At 41.0% G+C, this 17338-nt stretch overlaps 1 protein-coding gene across 4 annotated transcripts in view; it reads left to right on the plus strand.

Moving 5' to 3' along the window:
• Nucleotides 1-17338, plus strand: part of USP54 (ubiquitin specific peptidase 54) — a 108243-nt gene that overhangs the window by 9936 nt on the left and 80969 nt on the right. For 3 of the 4 annotated variants that reach the window (XM_076338512.1, XM_076338519.1, XM_076338518.1), the window contains exon 1: nucleotides 16936-16992. The exons of the other annotated variant lie outside the window; for it this stretch is intronic. The gene's annotated coding sequence lies outside the window, so the exon portion shown is untranslated. Of the gene's footprint in view, nucleotides 1-16935; nucleotides 16993-17338 lie in introns of those variants that run through there. 4 annotated transcript variants of the gene reach the window in all.

Genomic DNA, 17338 nt, shown 5'->3' on the forward strand with positions numbered 1-17338 from the left:
CAAAATATTCAGAACAAATTCTAGCTGTTGGTAGGATATAGCGTAACTTAGATATAATGCACACAAGAAGAATTAGAGCAAGAGAGCCAGCACACTCTTTCTCCTCATAAAACTGAGACAAAACTTCAGACCTACCAGGTGAGTTTAGCATGCTTTTTAAGCAGGAAGTCACCAAGGCACTGTATAATGTGCCTGTTGCTGAGCTTGTTGCTTCAACTAAACTTGTTTTGGTTTGGTTTTTTTTTAGTCTTTTAGAAGAAAGAAAAGATGCATTTAGATTTAAAAAAAAAAAAATCTCTTCAGGAGAATTTTTTTTGAGACTGTATAAAAAAATCCCTTTGTCGTCAGTTATGTCATGAGAAAGGAAAAATTATAGAAACTATCATAATTTATGCCTTTGTAGTATAATTAGTATAGTTTTATGAAGAGGTTAATACCTGCTTAAAGTTACAGTGGGGAGGAAGAAATCTTATTTCTCTATTAGTAGTAATATTTTCTTAATGAAACTGGTCCTAGGCTTAACTGAGGTCAGTTTTGTTTTAAATACCCATTTTACATTTCAGTGTTATCCTTTGGTGTTGGAGGAAGATCAAATACTTGATTTCCATTTATGTATTTTTAAGGGGAGCTCCAGGTTCAGGGCCTGACTGCCGCAGCAGAAGCCGCTGGTGCTGCGTAGCGGTGTTCTGCATGGCCGTTCCAGTTTGCCAAATTAGTTTGATATGAGGTAGGTGCTGGTGATGCTTTCTAGCGTGAATGCTGAAGTGAGATCCAGCTGCTTGTTTTGGACTGCGCACAGTTGGTAACAACTGAAAAGCAGTTCAATAAATAGCTTGCCCCTCACTTCCCCCGCAATGATCTTATATCTATCCTCCCCCACGATGACTGTAGGCAATAAATAGAATTTTAGCACATAAATTAATGTTTGAATTTTCCTTCCTCTGCCCATTTCCATTATTTAGTGGTGTAGTCATGCTGTTTTAATTCTACCAACATTCTTTGTTCTTAAAAAAACAAAACAAAACCCCCAACAACTACTGAACACAGAGGAAAGCGGCATCAAATGAAATGAAGGGTCTTCCAACCCCCCCTTTTTTATGAGTATTAACCTGTTTGGTTATTTTGGGTTTTTTAATTTGTTAATTTTTGTCTTTGTCAGAGTGGGGACAAGTTGCCTTAGCTGCTTACCAAAGGAATTTCCGTTGACTGATAATATTATCACATTAATGAGAAACAGTGATGATGATTTTGAGTCCGTCAAGGACTGGTGGAGGCCAGCTCTGGGCTGCTCTCAAGAGGCTGTGGAAAAACTTGATCTTCAGGAGGGTGATTAAACCCTCAGTCCCTTTTAATGAAAGCCAGGATTTCACCTGGTGCCCTAGCTCAGGACAGCATGAAGGCTGTCCATTACTAGTTCTGTCTTTAATAGTGCTGTCCTTAATCCTTCATCTCACAAGCAGTTTACCTCCTCAGAAGGAAAAGAAATAGTAGCACAATGTACTCCTTGGACAAAAAGCGTGTTTGCAACAGTAGCTGATCTGTAGGACTTTCCATTACTCTATGGAGCATTTATCTTCTGTCCATGCACTTCTGGAAAACCCATTTTTGTGGTTTTCCAATCAGCTTTCACAGAGGATTTTATTATTGATCTTGTAAAAACATAGTAATACTAATGGAGCACTACACATATCAGTCTAGACAACGCTAATCACTTGAATTCTGGCTTTTGAAACATGGACACTTGTAACTTTCTGTATTAGTAGGAACTTCCTGGAAAAGCTAATGGTCAAACAGGTGTATGGGTCACTTTTTTCCTCTCCTGTCTGGGCTTTACAAAATAAATGACACACCTGCAAATTCTAATTACTTAATAGTTCCTTCAAGTGTTCAGCACTATTTGCAGGCTATAATTACCCAAATGACTTTAGAGAGGGAAAACAATATTCTTCTGCCTCAATAGCATTCACTTAAATGTCTTGATTTCTGAATTGGGGGGCAGAGGGGAAAGCATGTGTATGTGCTTGCCTGTCATCTGCATGTTCTTTGGGAAATGCAGTGCCAAATCCAGTGCCTTCCTTTAAGCTTACTTGGACTTAATGTCACAACTTGTTTATCTTCTTGCCCTGTTGGCAGATTGAGATCTTTGAAATCATGGTTTTGAAAATTGGAAGTTGGAATATGAAAACTACATCACTGCCAAAAATCCATTTGACATTTTTATAAAGAAACCTATCTTCCTGGAGGAAATACTGGCATCTTTGTGTAGTTTCAAGGCAAAATTGCTTTGGAGATTCTTCAGTCACTAAGGAAATTTTTCCTCTGTTGCACTAGGATTTTATCAATGTATACTGGTACTGCAGAAATTATTTGGAATTTAGACTAGGATAATGTAGAGCAGCATTTGTCTTCTTTTTAATGATGTCTGTTCTCCTGCTCCCCAACAGGAGTAACATCTCTTGCAGACAGAAGTTGCTCCCAGGAGAGAATTTCTGTGACTTTGGTGGCTGTTGCCACCTTAGGCAGCAACCCAGGATTGGAAATACAGACATTTTTACAGCTGGAATCAGTCCTGTTTTCTTATGCTATTTAAATTTCAGCCTTGTGAATCTTTTATTCCCATTGAATGAAGTAACAGGAAAATATGTTTGCTGGTTCCTTCAGATTTCTGGATGCAGCCAGGATGCCAGCATTGAAAGCTTTGTGTTATGAATGGTGTAGGTTTTATATGTCACTTGACTGCATATTTAGTTATGCAGTTAGTTATCAGAAATATAACTCCGCCTAGTAGAAAAGATAATCAGGTAGAATTGCTAGGCAAAGTATTAGCATGTATTTTTGAAATGGTGTAAATTGCAAGATGCACTAATAAAAAGCAACAATATCTATTGTGTAAGTATTTGGGAAATAAAATGATGTACTTTGCATGTTTACACTTTATGCAAGATCTGCCTCTTTTATAAAGTACAATGACACCGCTCACTTACTTAGCTCTTTCAGATTCTTTGCAGTAAGGAGAAGAAAAATACAGAGGAAAATATAGAAGAACTTGAGTTTGGTGTTTTGGTTTCAAACATTTGTGAGCCTTAGTACTGAGTTGGCTCATCACATTTGGTCTCCCTGGCCTTCTCAGTGAAAAACATGAGAGCTACCATACTAAGTTAGACTGAGAATCTGCTTAGCCCAGTTTCTTATTCTGGTGGTAATCAGTAAGGGGGTGCTCTGTTTGGCATTCTCCTCCAGCGCATGCATTTTACATGTCTGAATCTTTTAGCTTTTGCCACCCCATTATTTTCATTGGCTGCTCCCTAGAATCACTTCGTTTTTCAGCTTTATGGGGTTCTCTCCTCCTCCTCGCCCTCAATTTCATGGCAGGGTTGTAGGTGGACATTCTTTTAGTTTAGGCTTATACCTGTTGCTACCAGGATTCATGTATTTGGGTGCTTAATATCATACCTCCTTTATTGTCTTTCTGTGTTGGTAGACTGGTAGTTGACAACAGGGAGAATGGTTAATAAAGGAAGGAACTTTGCTTGGTGCCCCTCTCTGGTTGCCTCATTTAAAATTTGTTCTTCGAGTCGACTTTTTTCTTATTTTTTGTCCCCAACAATCAATTGGTAATTAGTTGTCTTCGTTTTTATGTCTTTTTATTTGTTCAGTGTTGGTTTTTTATTATGTGGTCTTTTTGTTTGGTGTGGGGTTTTTTTGGGTTTTTTTTAATTTGTTTTGGCTTTGCTTTTTTAGGAACGGCTTTTGGCTAGGGTTACATCGTTTCTATTGGTCAGGCAGTGTCAACTGTGGCCTAAAGAAAATGCATAGAGAAAGATTATGAAAAAACAAGGCACGTCTAAGATGTGTCTTCCCTTGTTTGTTTTTTATCTTTCCGAATGTCAGTAGTTAAGGGGTATCCTGAACTCGATCTAGATAATAATCTGTAATTGCCTCTGATCGAGGCATCTGTCCTCCATTAATAAGTCTAGTCTTTTTGAACCAAATTTTATTTTGACATAGACAACATTCTGTGGTAGGGAATTCCACAATTTGTTATGTATAGTAAATTTGTATCTCTATATTTGTTTTTAAACCTGTTACCTCATAATGTCTTTGCTTTCCAGATTACAGTATTGTGAAATAATGCATAATCACTTGTGATATAAAGACCTCTATTGCAGTCCCCTTGTTCTCCTCCTAACTATCTACTCTTCTTGTCTTCTTTTGTTGTATCTTTTGTGGTTCTACCTTAATATTTCAGGGATGTGGTGGCAGGAATTATATATAGGAGTCAAGCTTTAGAAGCACAATGGATTTATGCATATAATACCTGTTAATTTTATGTGCCCCAGGAAGATCTCAGTGAATTCTGTGCACAGGACCATGTGGTCTACAGTCCTTGATAAACACAAATTTTTTAGCACTTTTATGCAAAGCTTTTAACTGCAGCTTTGCTCTTTGTCGGGGAGGTTAGCCCTTGCTGGGAGTATATTTGTGTTTAATGATCCCATTGTGTTCTATGCAATTGCACAGCTTTCTAGGTTGCTTGTGGAAGGTGTTTTTAGAGAGACAGTATGTTGTCTAACTTCTTCTGTCTTTGCCCTGGCTCTAGATTAATTCTTGCTGTGCCAAATTAGGCAGGGATAACAGACATCTGTGTCTGCAGAAGTAATAACATTGGCAAAAGTTGTGTGTATTCAGTAAAATATAAGCACGTTTTTAAACGGAGCTATGGACGTGATCTAATTTTTTGAAATGTAATCAGTTTAAACTTTGCAGGTTCAAAGTAGTGAATTTTTAAGTTGCAAAGCTGTTGACCCATCAAAGGGGAAGTAAATATAAAGGAGAGCAGGCTGGTGGGCTCGGTTTATTGGTAAATACTTAAGAAAGGAACATGCACAACTTTTTTGCTTCAATAATGTCTTCAGGTTTAGCTTATCCATTCAAATAGTAACCGTTGGTGGGTTGATACTATGGAAAAGATGACAACACTTAAAATTTTAGAGGAATGAGAACTGGGCCACTACAGCATTAGTTTCCACTGGGTATTTATTACATCAGCCTCCATTCCAGCCTTCCCTGTCAAATTGTATGTACCTGTTACCCAGGCTTAAATGTGTTGGAATCAGGGTCAGCTGCTTTATATGGCACCAGTCCCTTGCTTGTTGTGATGGATGTCCAGAAACAAGGCTTCCTGTGACAAGCAAGGGGCTGAGGATTTATTTCTTGTCTTTGCTACCTAAGCAGGCAGTATTCCTTTTACTCTTTGAAATTTCAAATTAATCTAGGTGAACTCAGTTCTCAGCATGTTTTTCAGCTTTTGTGGTTTTTTTTACCAAAATTCTGTTTTGAGTCTTTCAGTCCAGAGATTTCAACAGATTTACTTTGGCATGGTATCATAAGTAGCCAGAATGGATGGGCACAGAGGCTTGGCTTCTCGGGGGATGTTAGCATAGAACTGGGAATAGAATTTGGGTGTTCTGGCTGTTCCAGCATTGTCGCATCCCCAGCTCAGTGAGAAGAGGAACCAGATCTTGTGCTGTCTGTCTTCTTACAGAAATAGTTCTAAAATCTGTTAACTACTTCTTGGGGGGCGGGGGGGGAAGTTCTTGGAGGATATGCAAAGTAGCATAATGAAACTACATTACAATGAATTCTTATGAGTTAGCAGATGATTTTGCTTTCGTTAACTTGTGTGCATATCTATACCCAAGAGAGAGAAATCAGATTTAATTCAGAAGCTCACCTGCATAGTTCAGTCTTTCTCTGGACATAGATTAATCAGCAGTAATTATTTCTTGTTATGGGTCCTGACCATATAGACAGGATGCAACTGAGCTTGCAGCTAAAACTAAGCATAAACAAGCATTGTGAATAGAGACTGTACTAAACATTCAAATTCTGTTAGAATTGTTAAATTTAACAATTTAGTTTAACAATTCTGTTAGAATTGTTAAACTAAATATGTATTTGAATTGAATTCCAGTGTGGTTGTGAATACAGCATAGAAGCTAATCACGTAGCAGAAAGTGAACTAGATATGAGAGAGCTCTTACTTCTTTCCAAGTTTAAAGATAATATTAGCAGCCTGCATCGATGTCATTTTTTGTATTGTTGGAAATAGCTGTGACATATGAAGCAGCAGTGCAAAACACGTCTGCAAGGTATGCCTCTTACCATGTTAATTTTCCTAAACACATTAAGTTCTTGAGCTCTGAGTTGAAACGATTATGTTATGGGAGCTGTAGTAATTAATCTACTTCATCTAAAAGAAAATCAAACACAGTTGTTGTTTAATGTCTTTTTCAAAATATACTGAATGCCAGCCCACTTCAAATTGGCCAGTAAAATGCTAATAGTGATTAGTATTAGTGTTCAATATTGCTAAGAGGATCAATAAAAAGAACAGTAACATTTGTAACAGTCTTACAGGTTTCCAAAACATTAATCTTCTTTAAAGTATGCCTATAGCAAAAAGCAAACAACTAACCAACCCCCAAAACCCCATCAGTTGAAGCCCGAATATTTGTCCTTATAAATTACATTGCCACATCAGGAAAAAAGTGGTAAGCTGTAAATTAGTAACTGAGCAGTTGCAATGTAAATTTTCTTTTGTTAATATATTGTCTGAGATTTCCTTTGAGTATATATAGTTAATTCACTACTGGTTTATACTGACGTGTTTTGCTTCTCAGGGTAATGGACTAGAAGTGCATTAGTCAGTTAATGCAGTTCAGCTGCTGGTTAGTATCTTGTTAAGTCATGATAAATCAGTGTTTTAGCCGCCTCCTCCTGTGCTGGACAAAGCAGGGTATGTCTGGAATGGTAGTTTTTTTTTTTTTTTCTTCAAAAGCATTAGTATTTGTACTGTTAACTAGATAAAGTCAGATACTCCCCAAAAGCTAAGTATTAATTTACCATGTTAACCTACAGAAGTAGTATTTTCATTCTTTTTCTTCTAATGTTAAACTTGTTAGATTTTGCTCTGCTATTTATAAAGTATTGTCATAAAGTTATACAGTGTGTCAGATGACTTTTGGATAATCTTAGGGGAACTAATTAATTTTAAAGATACTTTTGCATCCTAACTATCCATTTTTATTAATTTACAATTGTACTACAGTATCCTACTTCTTTTGGTCTCTGGTATTTATGGCAAGATGACATTTTTCAATAAAGGGAAGGGCTAGAAGGCTATGAGTATGCTTAGTGTACGCAGAAGATAATGAACAGTTTTCAGTTTTATGTAATCATTGTATAATTCTTGCGAAAAGGAAATAAACAATTTGGGTGCATGGTGAATACCCTACAATACATTTAAGAAAACTTAGGTATTAGTTATCTGGCAAAAATCAGCAGAGCTGCACTACAGCTGCTGATGTCTTTAAACTTTATTTTCTTCCTGTTCTTTGTTGCTATTTTAAAATAATGAAATCAAACATTTACATCTTAAACTGCCACATACGCATGTACTATAATAAGAGTCTATTATTATGTAGTTTAATTTTGGGCAATGACAGCAAGTAACTAACATTCCTAAATGTAATGGTGCAACAATGTAGGAATGTACAGAAGGGTTGCTGGTTTTGTGCACTGTGCTATTGGAGCAAATGCACTGCGAGAGCCAGAGTATCCGCAGGATCATCTGTGTCAGGCTTAATCCCGTTTTTCATCTGCAATCCCTTATTCAGTATATGCGCATGAGTATGTGAACAAAGTATGCACCCCCCCGCCCCCCATCCAACCCAGCTCTATCTGCCTAGCTGGGTGTACAGAGACAGATTTCATAATTGACACAGAAGCAATGCTAATATTCTGCAAACAATCTGCTAATTGGTCTTCCATAGCTGGTGTGATTGCAAGTCTGGATTGCAGAGCTCCGGTTCTGTTCATGTTACTGTCTTATTGCAGATCTCTTCCATATTGCTGTTGAACTAGAAATGGCCACCACATTTAGAAGTACCCCTTCCTTCTCCTGGGGCCTTGTCTTGACCTTTCCAGGAGGGCTGCACAGCCTGCAGGCAGCGCTGGAGCACCGCTGCCCGCTGAGCTGCCCTCACCGCAGTGTGCTTCTAGCTGCCAATATATCCATGGTTCTGTAATGAGGGGTTTTTGATAGGCAGCACAATTTTGTAAGATGTACTTGAAGTAAGTACTATGAAAATATCCTCAAAACATTAGCAGAAGAGGAGTATAAGTGAGCAGCAGTTAGCACAAGAAGGAAATAAAAAGCACAGAGGATGTGTAAGACGGATGGCAAATCTGAAGCAAGCCTTTTGCATACTTCTTAGTACTTGGGTAGGTTATTTGTTAGGCTGGATCTGATTAAATTAATCCTTTGACATGTTAAAGAAAAAAAAAAGTGACCAAAGCTATCTGAGTACCACTAGCTGCTATGTGAGGTGCTGGGAGACTTGAAAATGAAAAGGAGAGGTGGAGGGAAAGGAGCCAGGAAATTGTAGACTATTCCTCTCATCTTCCATGTTTTGAACAAATTCTTGCACAAAGTATAAGCCTCTGGGAGACAAGAAGAACATGAGTCACAACCACCACGAATTTAGGAAGAGTAAATAGTTACGCCAGTTTAATTTTCCTCTGTAACATGACAATAAGGCCTGTGAATTGACAAGAAAAGTGTGAATGTTAATATTTTCATGTTAGTGAGTTCTTTGGCACTGTTTCATGCGATAATCTTACAAACAAGTGAAGAAGCATGGCCTGAAAGAAACTAAGAGTAGGAGCAAGACTCGTTGGATGACTGTGCCTAGTGGGTGGTTATTAATGATTGTCTGTCAAAATGAAATGGTTGTATTGAATATGGATCCGCCACGGTCTATTGGGTCTGTACTTATTCTGCTTCACTTCAATCTTTTTGTTAATGACCTTGATGATAGAATAGAGAGTGTGCTTACAAAATTAATTCACTAAAAATGCCCCCAAAACTTGGAGGGAATGTATATACATAGGACGCAAGTTTAAGATCACAAAATTATTTTGAGAAAATTGGGAAAAGCTTAGGGGATGAACAGGGACAGATTGAAGTCCGACACTTAACAGAAATCATGAAATACACAAATACAGGGTACGGAACAAGTAATTAGGTGACAATTCTGCAGAATTCCTGGTGTTGTAAAAGGTGCAAACGTTGTATCAGGAGGGATAAAAATATGAGTATAGGCTGTAAAACATACAGAACAATCTTTTTTTATCTATGGGTAAGTCCTCAGTTGAAGTGTTGCATCTGGTTAGGGCAAGTGCCCCAAGAAAATACAGCTCAGCTGAACAGAGGCTGGGAGAAGAATAATCAAATAGTTTGAGGTCTAGAAAATGGGGCCTAATAGGAAAGACAAATAATGTGAACCAGGGAGAGGAGAGAGCATGCAAACCCCAAAAAGAGAACTGGAAGGCATAATTTTTTGCGTGTGTGTATGTAGTAGGCTATTTCAGGAAGGTAGGAAGTTGTGAAGTGTAAGGCCCATCCATGACAGGTAGGGCAAGGCAAGTGATCTTAAATTGTTGCAAAAAATGTAGATTAGGTCTTGGACCAGTTCCTGAGATAATTGACTGTTGTTTCTCATAAGGCAATTTCTTTATTTAGCTGTATTTTGAATAACATTATTTTAAGACTGATGAACAGTACGTATAGACTTTTTGGAATGTTACTGATTAAAAAATGAACAGTTTGTACATGGAGACAATTTACGCTGAGACAGTATCCACTAGACAAAATGATCATAGAATCATTAAGGTTGGAAAAGACCTCTAAGATCATCGAGTCCAACTGTCAACCCAACACCACCATGCCCACTAAACCATGTCCCTAAGCGCCTCATCTACACGTCTTTTAAATACCTCCAGGGATGGGGACTCGACCACTTCCCTGGGCAGCCTGTTCCAATGTTTCACCACTCCTTCAATAAAGAAATTTTTCCTAATATCCAATCTAAACCTCCCCTGGCGCAACTTGAGGCCATTTCTTCTCGTCCTATCGCTTGTTACTTGGGAGAAGAGACCGACACCCACCTCGCTACAACCTCCTTTCAGGGAGTTGTGGAGCACGATAAGGTCTCCCCTCAGCCTCCTTTTCTCCAGGCTAAACAACCCCAGTTCCCTCAGCCGCTCCTCATCAGACTTGTGCTCCAGACCCTTCACCAGCTTTGTCGCCCTTCTCTGGACGCGCTCTAACACCTTGATGTCCTTCTTGTAGTGAGGGGCCCAAAACTGAACACAGTATTTGAGCCGGTGCGGCCTCACCAGTGCCAAGTACAGGGGCACCATCACTTCCCTACTCCTGCTGGCCACACTAGTTCTGATACAGGCCAGGATGCCATTGGCCTTCTTGGCCACCTGGGCACACTGCCGGCTCATGTTCAGCCGGCTGTCAACCAGCACCCCCAGGTCCTTTTCTGCCAGGCAGCTTTCCAGCCACCCTTCCCCAAGCCTGTAGCGCTGCATGGGGTTGTTGTGGCCGAAGTGCAGGACCTGGCACTTGGCCTTGTTGAACCTCATACAATTGGTCTGGGCCCATCGATCCAGCCTGTCCAGGTCCCTCTGCAGAGCCTTCCTACCCTCGAGCAGATCAACGCTCCCGCCCAACTTGGTGTCGTCTGCAAACTTACTGAGGGAGCACTCGATCCCCTCATCCAGATCATTGATAAAGATACTGAACAAGACTGGCCCCAACACTGAGCCCTGGGGAACACCGCTCATGACCGGCCACCAACTGGATGTAACTCCATTCACCACAAGCCTTTGGGCCTGGCCGTCCAGCCAGTTTTTTACCCAGCGCAGAGTACACCTGTCTAAGCCGTGAGCCGCCAGCTTCTCTAGGAGAATGCTGTGGGAGACGGTGTCAAAGGCCTTACTGAAGTCCAGGTAGACCACATCCACAGCCCTTCCCTCATCCACTAGGTGGGTCACCTGGTCATAGAAGGAGATCAGGTTGGTCAAGCAGGACCTGCCTTTCATGAATCCGTGCTGGCTGGGCCTGATCCCCTGGTTGTCCCGCTCATGCCTTGTGAGCGCCCTCAAGGTGAACCGCTCCATAATCTTCCCCGGCACCGAGGTCAGGCTGACAGGCCTGTAGTTCCCCGGATCCTCCTTCCGGCCCTTCTTGTAGATGGGCGTCACATTGGCAAGCCTCCAGTCGTCCGGGACCTCAACTTGATGCAGCCAGTCTCCATATTGCCAGTCCCTCCACTTCTAATGTCCTCTAACTCATAGCCTTCATCTTGTTTTTTGTTAGTACCTCACTATATAAGTACTAGGTATACCATACCAGATTTTCAGCTCGCTTTTCCTACTTTATGCCCTTGACGGGCCTGTCAATAGTCAACTTCTATTTCTTTCTGTTTTTCATAATGATTTCAGTTGTCAGTCCGGCACTTTGGGGACTCAACATATTATTAGCATAAGAAAACAAGGAGTGTACTGTAGGTAATTGTTTTGTTTATAGAATCTTTCCCAATTTCCATTGTGTATTTCTCCACTGAGAAATGAGTGCAGCCTCAGTTACCTGAGGCTGTAACATGTGTTGTTAGCATACTTTGAGTCTCTGTTTGCATTGTTATACCCTAGAACACGTCTTTAATCATCACAGTTGGAAATTACCTTGCTTAGCAATTTTAGTTTCTATTTTCTCAAAGAGAAATAAGTGATTGCATGAGTCAAACCCAACAGCCTGTGTACAGTGTAGCCAGCCAAACCTGAATTCTGCGCCTGAGAGTGGAATTTGTTGCAGCTTCAAGCACTTTTTAATGGGGCTTTTTGTTTAAGTAAATGTGAAGGAAATGCCATCATTTCAGTATTCCTTCTTGCTAATAACTTACTGTGAGCTGCTTCCAATTTACATTTTTGCCTTCTTTTTTTCCATTTATTACTTCTTTGCCATCTTGAGGTGTTTATGTGAGGGAACCTGTTCTGACAGCTGGACAAGAGGTGGTGAGAAGCCTTTGAATGCAGGGCAGATGTCTGATGTGGAAACTTCAGGAGTCCAACATCCTGCAGGGAAACATTCTGGAGCTTTTAAGAGGCGGAGGTTTTTTTGCATATCACAGAAAGGATCAGGGTGATTTGAAAGATATGTTTATTATTGGTTGAGATATGAGGGGATGAGTTGAACTGTCTTTTCTGCTAGATCACTGGTTGCTCTTATCCTATTATTTTGTTTCTCGATCCCACAGTGAATTTGGGCTAAATTCTGTAAATGCTAATGGCTTTCCTTCATCACACACCTTGCTTTCCTAGCTGGATGGTCATGTTTATATTATCTGCCAGGGAAGTTGTTGCTGATGTTGATTATTTAAATATTGATCATTCGCTTTCAAATTTCCAGACCAATACATGTGGGAGAACTCACAGCTTTGTGCTTGTTAAGGCTCTGGTCATATTTAAATGGTATTTTTTTTAACCATCAGAGCCAGAAATTCTTGCCTTTAAATAGAAAATTTAGAGCTAGCTGTAGGAATCTAGCAGGTGATAGAGATATTTGGAATAAATAGGAGGACCCTTACTGTAATGGAATGCAAAGTAGCACAGTTTATTGCTGATGAATACTCGCTGATAAAATAATCTTTGAAAAATACGCCAAAAATGCTAAGTCTCCAAGAGAATGCCAATAGCATGTGCCACTGGAATTGAAAGGATGAGACTACTATGTAGGAGGAATGTATAATAAAGACATACCATAGTATAGAAGTTGCAAGATGTTGCAACCTCATCAACCAGCTCTAAGCACTATTGATGCTTCTGGGTATACGAGGCAAAACCAGCATTTGATGCAATTCAAATGATCTAGTTGAGAACGCCGGGGGTTTGGGAGTGCTGCGATGCTGCTGAGCTGAGTGCTGAGCTCATGCAGCCCTCCAGGTTAGGGTAATAGAGCTGCTTTTCCCCTGCGTGGCTGGGTAGCAATGAAATCTACAGCAGCAGAGGGCTGTTGGTCAATGGATAATTTCATGTTGTATCTTATTTATTGTTTTTGAAAGCCAGAAAAAGCCAGATCAGAAAACTCATGGCTTTATTTTTTCTTGAAGAGCTGGAATGTGGATGGCTTAGATAATTTAGTTTTTCATGGAATGGGCCTTCTACCTTGCTTAGCTGCACTTGAAAAATCTACTGAGGAGGAAGCACAGACCACCTGTCTTATTGTTCATGGTGCATCATGTTGCACTTTCTGTGCTTGACTTAATGAAGTTAATTATTAACTTACTCTTGACCAACAAAAGTTACTTTTGCCTTGCTTTATTCGGTAAAGGAAGGATGCCTCTCTCTCACTGTGGAATGCTGGATTAGACTGTCGGATGTCCTTTTAAAGTACCTAGTATTTGTCTGTCTCTTTGTAGAATTACAACATTAAGATACGTAAGTGTAAGTTAAAGTGTGGTGTTATGAAGAGACTGTTAGCAGAATTACAATTCAAACTTGCAATTTAGTGATGTCTCAAAGTCTAAAGTTTGAGTAGTAGGTTTCAGTTCTGAAGGAAGTGGAGGAAGGTCCATTCTTAACACTGCACTGGGTGCGGATATACTTCCAAAATGGGATGCGGCTCATCTTGACTGTAAGTGGTTTTTGACAATATTATAGGTGAGTGATGTGAAAAAGTTAGGCTAGCAAGTCAGTCAGTCCAGCGTACATTTTTCCTGCTTTCTTGAGCACAGACCACTGTGCTAAACTGTACTACTCTGTTACTCCTCGGCAGGATTTCAATGCAGGATTTTTTTACGTGCCTAAACATGGACTATGAGACGGATACACCCAATTTCACTGTAAAGTGGAGTTTGAACTGTCTCCTTGCAATAGAAGTAAATGAAGTTTGTCGTATGTTAGAAACTTAGTAGCTAAGTGCTCTTAAATGACACCGAATTTATTTAGGCCACTAAAAGGATACTGAATTTATTTAGGCTACTGAGATTTGGAAAAAAAATCCAGTGGTCTTTACATAAAATAAGGTTTGGAAGAGATTTTGTTGTGATTTCACTTTGCAAAACAGAACTGAGCTGTAATTTTAATTATTAAGTCTTGAATATTCAACATTGCCAGTGGATAGCTATGTTGGATGGTAATACATGTAAATATGTTGGTTTAATTTAATAGTTGGTTCTAGGGGAAGGCAACAGGAAGGCAACACAATAGTCTGGATAAGCAATAGCGCTGCAAACATGCTACAGACAATAGTCGATCTGTCAGCTGTGAAGAGCTGACTTCCAGGCTCCAACTGAAGTTGCATAGCCGTCTCTGTAAGGGTGGGAGCTCAGTGATCAAAAGGGCACCAAACAGGATGGATAACAATCAACTGAGGGATTTTTTTTTTTATGTGATGTTTTAAAATGATTAAAATTATTTTTATTGAGGGAAAAGTACATTTGAGTGGATTTAAATTCCACATTAAATACTATAAATAATTAAGATAATTTGTTCTAAATATACTTTAAAATCCCACTGCTTGTTGGCCACTAAAATTTTAGCAAATGAGATGCTGAATTGAAACTAGCACAAATGAACTGACAACCTAGCTTTTGACAATAAGTAGGTTTTTTAATTATAGCGTGGATATAACTGTTCTGATTGTTCCACGCTGTTTCTCAGCTTAGAATGAAAGATGAAAAAACAAGAAACTTTTATCTTTTAATGTTTGAGTGATAGCCTAGAGAGCTGAGAGGATGAGATCCCCCTAGTTCTAAAAGTGTTTAGCATTGGTGCTTACCATCAATATCAATTTAATTCAGTTTGCTCTAAAGCCTTTTTCTTTTCCTTAAAGAAAATACTGTCTCATAACTTCTGTCCACATGCAGTTGGAGATTAGTATGAATGTGAAATTCTCTTTTAGAAAACATGCCATATCACATTCACCATTTTCTGAAAGATAGTTCTGATTATTTAGTATAGTAATCTTAGGTAACTAACCTCCGTAAAGCAGAAACGCAGATCTTGCAAATACTCGGAAAATGAGGGGGGAAAAAAGGGTCTAAACATGAAAAAAAAATGTTTTTAGACATATGAGTGCCTAAAAATGTCAGGGGAAAAAAAAGGAATAATCTCTATAGGGGAAAATGAGAATTGAATGTTATTCAGGTATTTTAATAAATGTATCTTTTAGAGTATCTTCCTTATTACCAAAGCAAGAAGCAAAATTTTGTGTATGAGGCTATAATATATTGTGTTAAAGCATAACTCAGCCTGTTCCTATATGCAAACCAGAATGCTGTCTCATCTTCTGCTCAGGATGCTGCACTTCCAAAGGCCAACACTGTTTTTGATGAGTGCTGGTATAATTGATGGTGGAACCCATGCATAGAAACAAATAAAAAGGGTGAGTTTTGCAGAATCAAATCATTGTTTGGAAGTATCTGTAGAAGGTTAAGTAAAACATTTATATTAGTTGGACAATAGGTGACACTTTCCTCTATTATGATTTCATCTTTGATATCTAAAAGTAAGAACTATCACTGAGAGCATAGATGAGAATTGGGAAAGCAAGTATCATTTGTCGATGTTTTACAGATGAGGAATTGGAGAAGACAGGTGAACTGATTTGCATGAAGTTGCCCTGAAAGTTGGAGGACATGGCGATTAATCTCGGTAGTCGGTCTAGGCTGGTGGCTTTATGCTGACAGTAGTGAAAGAAATAAAAAAGTGCCTGCATGGCTGCAGCTTGAGAATTCCCAGCAACCTCCTCGAGGTTTAAGTGAGGCTGATTTATTTTCATGACTGGGTATATGGCAATACAATGTTTTCTGTGTGAATTAGATATAAATAGGAAGGATGGCACAGTGTAGGAACTACCATGTTTTCGTTCAAATTTGCTTCTTGAATAGGAAATTTTAGTCTTCGTAGCTTCCATTTAATTCTCCTCTCTTCCACATGTAATGTTATTTGCCCAGCTGAGTGGAAGTGATGCAGGTTCTGGTTTAAAGGTCTCCTGTCCTCCAGCACATTTCCGTAGTAGAGAGGCTCACTGAGCAGGGCAAGAGGACAATTGACTTTGATCGGGGAAGAGGATAGTGATAACGGTTTGATTTGTCCCAGTTACATTTTGAGTGGGTTTTATTTGCCAGACAGTGGTACAAACTAAATGGTTATCAGTTTTGTGCCACGTGGAGTTCGTTGGCTTCTTCTGGCAGAAATACAATATCTAACATTAAAGTAGCTGTTCTGTGAGAATGGGCAAGCCTCCCATTTCTTCTGGCAGAAATACAGTATCTAACATTAAAGTAGTTATTCTGTGAGAATGGGCAAGCCTCCCTTTGCCGATGGGCAAACTGGCACTGCGTTTTTGGGGTGAAGTGTTGGGTCGACAGTTGGACTCGATGATCTTAGAGGTCTTTTCCAACCTCAATGATTCTATGATTCTGTGATTCTAAGTTGTGGCCTTCAGGTGCTTAAGGAACTGCCGCTGTTGGGATTCGTGGAACGCAAGTGTGTCAGAGGTACATCCTGTCGCGGCCGTGGGCTGCCTTGAAGAAAAGAGCTGCGAGAAGATTTGAAGCACGCTGCTAAAATCCACCAGGAGCGTGGCCCGCTTACCCAAATTATTTACATCAGCAGCACCCCTGAGAGAGCTTTTTCCGGGGAGGAGGGCAGCAAGTGTCCGGCGGCGCGGGAGCGAGAGGCCCTGGCGCTGCGGGCAGAGCGCAGCTGAAGGGTCTCTTCGCGTTTCCAACAGGTGGAGGAGCGGCGTTGGAGGGCCTCGGGCAGCACACACGTGGCCCCGTGCTCCCAACCTGCGCCCTCCGGGGAAGCTGACGGCCTCTGGGTGTTACCTGAGCGCCGCCATCTTCGTTACTGCCCGCTCCTGGCTGGCGACCTTCCCCGCGGCGGCTGCGGAGGCAGCAGCCTGGCCGGCCCGGCCCCGCCGCTGCCCCTTTAAGGCCCGACCTGCCCGGGGATCAGGTGCGCGGCCGGGGCGGTGACGTCATGGTGCTGGGGGCGGGGCCCTGGCTCCCGCTACCGCTCCCGCGCCGCGGGACGGGGCAGCGGCGCTCCCCGGGCGGGCCCGGCCTGCGGGTGAGTGTGCCGGGGCCCCGCGGCCGCGGGAGGGGGGGGCGGGCGCGTCGAGAGGTGCCGGTGCGGAGCGCGGCCCTGAGAGCGCGGCGGGAGCGGGCGGGACGGGGAGCGGCGAGCGGCGAGCGGGCGCGGCGTGTTAAACGCAGCCCGATACTGGTGCCGGTAGAGCGGGGGGGAAGGCTTCTCAATGCGGGTCCGTTGCAGCAGGTGTCGGTTTATTTTGTGTTGTGCTGGCTGCTGTCTAAGCACGCGAAAGGCTTTCTCCTTCAGCAAAGTACACTGGAAAAATGCTGTGTGCAGGGTGCTTAATTAGTTGCAAACACAATTTTTAGCTTTTTTTGTACAG

The sequence above is a fragment of the Aptenodytes patagonicus genome, chromosome 5 (assembly GCF_965638725.1).
Source record: "Aptenodytes patagonicus chromosome 5, bAptPat1.pri.cur, whole genome shotgun sequence".
In the NCBI taxonomy this organism is placed as follows: Eukaryota; Metazoa; Chordata; class Aves; order Sphenisciformes; family Spheniscidae; genus Aptenodytes; species Aptenodytes patagonicus.